This window comes from Sturnira hondurensis, unplaced genomic scaffold (genome assembly GCF_014824575.4).
Source record: "Sturnira hondurensis isolate 20B ecotype Veracruz unplaced genomic scaffold, ASM1482457v3 Scaffold0015793, whole genome shotgun sequence".
NCBI classification, from domain to species: Eukaryota; Metazoa; Chordata; class Mammalia; order Chiroptera; family Phyllostomidae; genus Sturnira; species Sturnira hondurensis.
This window is the reverse complement of record NW_028088424.1, coordinates 4,037,466-4,045,499: the sequence shown is the minus strand read 5'-3', so window position 1 is coordinate 4,045,499 and position 8,034 is coordinate 4,037,466. Positions and strand designations below refer to the sequence as shown.

General features: G+C 36.6%; 1 long non-coding RNA gene across 1 annotated transcript; it reads right to left on the bottom strand.

Annotated features, from left to right (window-relative positions):
• Positions 1 to 3,431: 3,431 nt before the first annotated feature.
• On the bottom strand, positions 3,432 to 7,257 carry LOC119000557 (uncharacterized). Its single transcript, XR_005069349.1, has 3 exons — positions 5,907 to 7,257; positions 5,749 to 5,794; positions 3,432 to 3,668 (listed from the first exon to the last, which is right to left on the bottom strand). It is a non-coding gene; the product is annotated as an uncharacterized LOC119000557 (long non-coding RNA).
• Between the last annotated feature and the right edge of the window lie 777 nt (positions 7,258 to 8,034).

The following is an 8,034-nucleotide window of genomic DNA, read 5'->3' as shown; positions in this document are numbered from 1 at the left end:
ATCCAGAATTTATAAAGAATCATATACTCAACACCAAAAAACCCCCACACAATCCAATTAAGAATGGGCAGAGGACCTGAATAGATGTACAGATAGCCAATAGATGTACAAAAAAATATTTAACATCACTAATCATCAGAGAAATGCAAATTAAAACCACAATGAGATACCACCTCACACCTGTCAGAATGGCTGTCATCAATGAATCCACAAATGACAAGTGTTGGCAAGGATGTGAAGAAAAAGGAAAACCTGCACACTGTTGGTGAGGATGCAGATTAGTGTAGTCACTGTGGAAAACAGTACTGAGTTTCCACCCCTTCTGTCCATTGCAGCATTATGTATAATAGCCAAACTATGGAAGCAACCCAAGTACCCAGCAACAGACATGTGGATAAAAAAGCTGTGGTACATAAGAAGTCTGTCCAGAAAGTATACAGCCAAACACTATGAAAAAATACAGATAGACATTTATTGAAGATATAAGAAACACTGTACACAGCACAATGATACCTCAGTCCCCTTCAAAGTAAGCATCTTGGGACCTCACACAGTTCTCCCAGCCTTTCCTTCAAAATCCACTGCAAAATTCATTGTTGGATTAGCCATCAGCTGCCCTGTCATATTTTCCTGAATTTCATCAATGACCTGAAATCTCTTCTCTTTCAAAGGTTATTTTAGTTTTGGAAAAAGCCAGAAGTAGTAGGACACCAAATCTGGGTTGTAGTGGGGCTGAGTCATCTGGGTGATTTGATGTTTCACCAAAAAACTCTATTATCATAAGACATGATGCATGACCAGGTATGTTGTTGTGATGAATCTGCCAATCACCAGTTGCCCATAGCTGCGAACTTCTGAATCATATGAACAGTTTCCATGGTGGAATATTCAAGCTTAATGCAAAATTTGATGCTGATTCACTGCTCAGCTCTCTCATTTTGAATGTGATGACCACACAGTACACATGCTCATTCAGCAGCGTCTACGCCCCTACTAACTTGTACAGTGAAGTCGTCATTATTCACACATGTACATTCTAGTCCACTCTCCCTGGCTACCAGGTTACACCAATATTGTGCAAACCATTCCTGTTATATTAATAGTGGCTGGACTTTTTCTGGACAGATCTCATATATACAATGTAATATTACTCAGCCATAAAAAATATGAAATCTTACCCTTTGCAACATCATGGAAGGACCCAGAGAGTATTATGTTATTGTGAATTAAGTCAAAGAAAGAAAAGTACCATATAATTTTATGGATATCTGGTACTTTAACGAACAAATTTGAAACAGACTCACAGAGAAAGAACTGATGGTTGCCAGAAGGGAGGGGGTCTGGGGACCGGGTGAAAAAGGTGAAGAAATTAAGAAGTACTAACTGGTAGTTATAGAATAGTCATGAGATGTAAAGTACAGCATAGAGAATATAGTCAAAATTATTATAATAACTGTATGGTGTTAAATGGGTACTTGATTCATTGGGGTGATCACTTAGTAAGTTATGTGATCAACAGTCAATCACTAGGTTATACATCAGAAATTAATATAATGTCAGCTCTAATTAAAAAATAAAAGTTTTTAAAAGTCACTAATCACTGCTGAATGGTTAAGTCCAATGATAGCTGTAAATCTGAATATACTTGGCAGCAGCATTTAATTCAATTAATCACAAATGACTCGGCTTCTAAACACCACACTGTCCTGGTCTCCACTTACCCTCCAGGCCAATCCTTTTAAATTTCCTATGCTAGTTACTCCTCTGTCTTTCTGACATCCAAATGTTTGAGTGCCCCAGGGCAAAGGTTTCTCTTCTATTTTTATACCATTTTATATAACTCACAAAACAGTGCTTGTATAAAAATTCACACAAGGTTGCTAGAGAGTATACAATTTCCAAAAATGTCCTGGGTTTTTGTTACATTCAGTTTTGTAAGGATACACTCAAATCAATGGTAAAACGTACATTATGTGTTATTTCACTAGCTTTGGTAAAACTATGCTCTTTATTTTGTCTCCTCACAATATTAACTCCAATATCCACTTTGTACAGGGTCTGCTATCACTAGGATGTCAGGAAAAAAACATTAAGGCTGGAACTACCCGGGGCAAGTGTTTCCAAATGATGACAGCAACCCCTTGGCCTCCTCCCCAACTTCATATCATCTATTTACACAGGCAGGGAGAAAGCCCAATGACCTCCAATCAGAGGTCTTGAAACCCTCCCCCCTCAATCAGGCAATATTTGAGGAAAAAGGTGGAAACTGAGGCCATTTCTACAGGAACCCAGGTGACCATACTGTGTGGTATGGTCAGGCCAGTGACTCTTCCTACTTAAACAGTTAATCCATTCATCACTACACAGATCCCAGTGGTTGGCTGATGTGATATCCCTCCCCCCAACTTAAAGAAAAGAAGGTTCAGTGCAGACGCTGACTGGGAGGAACACATGAATGCCCATGACACAAGACACAACTTTATTCCTAGGGCAAAAATTTTAGGTCTCTTCTCAACTCCCCCTCTACCTGCCTTCCTCTCACTTCATCATTATCTCTCACACACACAAAACCTGTATCAAAACCATTGACATTCTGTCAGTCTGGTATTATCTAGTCATTAAAATTATCTACATTTTAGAGAAGAAGAAACTGAGCCACAGAGAAGTTATATACTTGTCCAAAGTCAGATGATTTATTGGTAGCAAAACTAGATGTATACAAAGGTAGGCCACATTTAGAGTTTGGAAATGGCACATTTCAATTCTGGTCGTCAAAGTTCCAAAGAAATTGAGATATTAAGAATGTTTCTGATAAATATAAAAAACAAACAATTGCTAATAGTTTCTTCCAAGTAGACAATCCAATATGTAAATGTACACCCAAATGCAAAACATAGGTTTTTAACCCAAAGCAGTCTGTAACGGAATTATGCATTTGGTTTTATAATCTCGAGCTTTGTATGTAATTTTTTAATGGGGGTACTTATGAAAATAAAACTAAAAAATTAAAAATTAAAAAAATGTAATCCTGGCCAGGTAGATTAGTCTGTTAGAGCATTGTGCCGATACACCAACGTTTTGGGTTTGATCCCCAGCAAAAGCACATACAAGAATCAACCAATGAATGCACAAATAAGGAGAACAACAAATTAATGCTTCTCTCTCTCAAATCAATCAATAAATATTTTTAAAGAATAAACTTAAAATTGCCTAAGGACTTAAATATTAGATTCAAAACCATAAAAATCCTAGAAAAAAACATAGTCAGTGAAATCTTGGAAATTTCTTGCAGCAATATTTTTTCTGACATATCTCCTCAGGCAAGGGAAACAAAAGATAAAATGAACAAATGGGACTACACCAAACTAAAAAGTTTTTGCATAGCAAAGGAAACCATCAACAAAATAAAAAGACAACCCACTGAACGGGAGAACATATCTGCCAATGATATATCTGATAAAGGGCTAATATCCAATACAACTTGCTACAGACAACATGGCTAGTTGGTTGAAGCATCATCCCGTAACTGAAAGGTTGCCGGTTCGATTCCTGGTCGACGCATATGCCCAGATTGTAGGCTTGATCCCCCACTGGGGTGTATGCAGAAGGCAGCTGATTGGTGTTTCTCTCTCACATCCATGTTTCTCTCTCTCTCCCTTCTGTTCTCTCTTGAATGAGAATAAAATAAACCTTTAGCAAAACAACAACAAAAAGAACTTAAACAACTCAACACACAAAAACATCTAATTAAAAAATGGGTAAAGAACCTGAATTGCCACTCCTCCAAACAGGACATACAGATGGCCAATAGACATATGAAAAGATGCTCAATGTCACTAAACGTCAGAGAAATGCAACTTAAAACCACAATGAGATACCACCTCACACCTGTCAGAATGGCTGTCATGACTAAGTCAACAAATAAATGTTGGCTCAGCTGTAAAGAAAAAGGTACCCTCGTGCACTGTTGGCAGGAATGCAGACTGGTGTAACTACTGGTGCAGTACGGAGTAACCTCACAAAATGAAAAATGGAAGTCCCTTATGACCTAGTAATTCCACTTCTGGGAATATATCCAAAGAAACCTAAAACACTTATTCATAAGAATATAAGCACCCCTATATTCACTAAAGCATTATTTATAATTGTCAATATATGGAAACCACCCAAGTGTCTATCAGTAGATGAGTGGATAACACAACTATGGAACATTTATACAATGGAATACTACTTGGCTGTAAAAAAAAAAGAAGGAAATCTTACCCTTTGTGACAGCAAGAATGGACCTGGAGATTATTATGCTAAGTGAAATAAGCCAGTCAGAGAAAGACAAGTACCACATGATTTCATTTATATGTAGAATCTAATGAACAAAATAAATGAATAAGCAAAATAGAAACAGACTCATAGAAACAGAAAACAGACTGTTAGATGTCAGAAGGGAGGAATTTAGGGCACTGAGTGAAAAAGATGAAGGAATTAAGCAAAAAAAAAAAACCCTTATAAACAGACAACAGTATAGTGATCACTAGTGGGAAAAGGGGGTGTGGGAGGTAGAAGAGGGTAAAGGGGGTCCATAGCGATGGACAGCACTGTGACTTTGGATAGTGAGCACACAATGTAATATACAGATGATGTAACTATACACCCAGAACCTGTATAATTTTATTAACCAATGTAACCCCAATAAATTCAATTAAAAAACAATAAATTAAGGGGGTGGGCTGGGATGGGGGGAAAGACAGAAAACTGCACTTGAACAACAATTAAAATGAAAAAAATTAAAAAACAATAAAGTTGGAGTACTTTTCGTTGTTTAATTTTTTCAATTAAAAATGAATCATAATATTTTATTCATTATAATAAAGTACTCTTATTAAGATTAAAACTTCAATTTTTTGGAAACCTTGAGGACTAGAAATAAGCAAATTTGCCATTTTAAATATTTCTCTAAAAACAGAGGATTGAATTAACTGCAGGGAAGGAAAAATAATTTTTTTCCACCTTTCTAGTTCTGGCTGAGACTTACTGTATTAAAAGCCAGATTAACAGAAGACAAAATAAGTTTTAATTATATATATGTATGAGACCATCCCAAAGATATGAGAATTAAAAGGCAGCCAGGCAATTACATATCATCTTGAGCTATGGAAAGGGATAGGAGGCTGGAGCTTCAGAGTGGGAAAAGGGAAATCACAGGAAGGTGACAACAGGAAATGTACAGTAAATGAAGTTTTCCCTGCCTTGCAGATAAGTCTTTTCACATGAAAAAGTAATCTCTGGTAATAGGTGTCTTCCCAGTACCAGCCCCTTACTAAGGTAAATTTTCCTTCTTAAATTTCTACTCTGTTTTCAAAGCTTCTCCTTTGCCTCAAGTTTCTCAAAATAATCAGCTCAGAATAATCTTGATGACAGAGAGGCATACTTGGGGGCATCTCATTTGCTACCATTCATTATCTTTAACACACTGATTGTTTGGGCAAAACTACTCTGTGGTTTTGCAAAGAGGCAAAGATCCAGTTTGTCAAAGAAAATATTGACAAAATACAAAGTTAACATCACTTGGCAATGAGGCAAGAAAACTGGATATACTTGATCTAATTTAATCTGACTTAATCACTGTCCAAAGATTGACTTCATGAAAGTGGTACTTTAGGAGATTCTCAAAAAAAAAAACAACCCTGACAATCTTCATCATCTAATATTTCTTTTCTGAGAGAGATGAAAGTAGCAGATTATGATTATTACCTATCAGTCTTCAGTGTATATCTCTTTTCCAAATAATATTCTACACCTAAGGATGAGGAAAATAACACGTCAAAATCAATAACTCAAAGAGAATTTCAATCACAAGAGGAGAGGGGGAGCCAGCAAAAGACTGTGAGTCAATCCTCATTCCTTCTTACCGTGTCTACACCCTCAGGTCAGATTCCTTCTTCTCCAGGCACTGAGACAAGCTGTGCAGGAGACCAGGTCTTGCTCTACAGAAAGCTCATCTTTTCCAGGCCAAGGACCCTCAGTGGATGATTTTTAAAAAAATATTTTTGAGTTTTTGGGAGAGTCCATCAGGTCTGCAAGAACAAAAACTGCTCTTCAGGAAAAGAAAATGATCCAGTCTTGACAACATATTCACCACATCTGGTGTACAATAGAAAATTCCTAAACTTGCAAAGAAATGAAAAAATAGCATCCACATAGAAATAATTCAGTTGACAGAAATTGAGATGGCTCAGTTATTGGATTTAAAATACATTATGTCAACAAAAGTTAAGGTACTGATGAAAAATCTGGACTTAATGGTTGAAGAGACAAGAGAATCTCTTTAAAATGACCTAATGGAAATTTTAAGAGTAAAAAGTACAATAATACCTGAAAATAAAATATCCAATTAACTCCAGTACCAGAAAGGAGTGGCAATATATAAAAGATGCAGCCTCAATAAAAATAATAGTAGAGAAAATAGGAGAAAACTGCATTGAGGACATTAAAAATTTGACCTAGAAAACAAAAGAAGTAATTAAACTGGATAGCAAATTAGACAAAACTAAAGAGTACAAAACTAACCAAGGTAAGGAATTGTCCCAATGAATCACAAAGTCGTGGAAGGTGTGGAAGAAGCCATAGGTAACATAGATGACACAGGCAGAAATTGCAACATACATATAGAAATTACAGGAAATGGCTAAGAACATGGAAAGGACGTACTAGTCAAGAGGTGAGACAGGCAAATATCCCTCAGAACTTCAAGAATAAAGAGAAAATTCTAAAAGTCTCTAAAAGACGGAGTAACATTCACAACAGTGGCAGACTTTGTATCAGCAACACTGGACATTAGTAAACAATGGAGTAATGTCTTCAACATTCTGAGGGAAAATGTTTAACCTAAATTTTTATGCTAAGTTAAACTAGCATTTAAATGTGATGCTGAAATCAGAACTTTTTCAGGAACGCAAAGCCTCAGCAAGTTTACCAGTCAAAATCTTTTATAAAAAAATTACTGAAAGTTCTACTTCCAGAAAACTGTTAAAAATAAAGAAATGAGGAAGGATATGTGGGATTCAAGAAAAAGTGGATAAAACTCTAATAGCCTCACAGCAAAGAGTTGGAGAAGCAACAAGTGGTGGCTGGAGCTTTCTAATTACTAAAGAAGTAAAGGTTCTGTGCCAGGAGGTAAAAAATCTTAAGAGAGTCACAAGGAAGAGGCTTCAGAGTGAAAGGATAAAAGCCCTCAGAGAAGAAGAGGCTCAGAGCTAGAGGAGGAAGCAGAAGAGGCTCAGAGCTAGAGGAGGAAGAAGAAGAGGCTCAGAGCTAGAGGAGGAAGAAGAAGAGGCTCAGAGCTAGAGGAAGGAGACTTCAGAACTGGAGGAGGAGGGAGAAGGAGACATCAGGGCTTCCCCCTCAGGCCTGGAAGAGGGAGAAGATGCTTCAGTATTATGTAAGGAACAGCGATCAACCTTTCTGTGTTAATACAAACCATGGAGTTGAAATATCCAGTGATGACTCGAAGAATACTTTGATTAATGTGGTAGAAGATTCTGAGTAGGAGGAGGAAGGCTCACAGTGGGAGTCAGGAGTGATCTTAATGTGGAAGAAAAGGACTCTGAACTAGAAAAGTCAAAGACTATCTCCCAGACTGAGGAAAAAGTGGCTTCAAGTGGACTAAAATAAATTGCCTACAGTGATTTGGCTTCAGATTCTGAGAAGATGAAACACAAGCTAACAGCTAAAGAAACAGACTTAATACAAAAAACAGAAGAAAACTTTAGAAGAAATGTAATTAATTTCTTCAGAGAGATATAAGAAGAGATGAGAAATATTAAAAATTACCATACTGGAAATAAAAAATTACCTGTCTTGAACACAAACACCTCAATGATTACTCTGAGTGGCACAATAGACATACCTGAACAACCTAGAATATTGAATTGAAGAATTCTCTAATGACACAATGCAAATGGCCAAACAGATAATAATTAAAGAAAGAATAACATAGGGAAGATAAATGGTAATGGGAAAAATACAATAAAAGTTTTT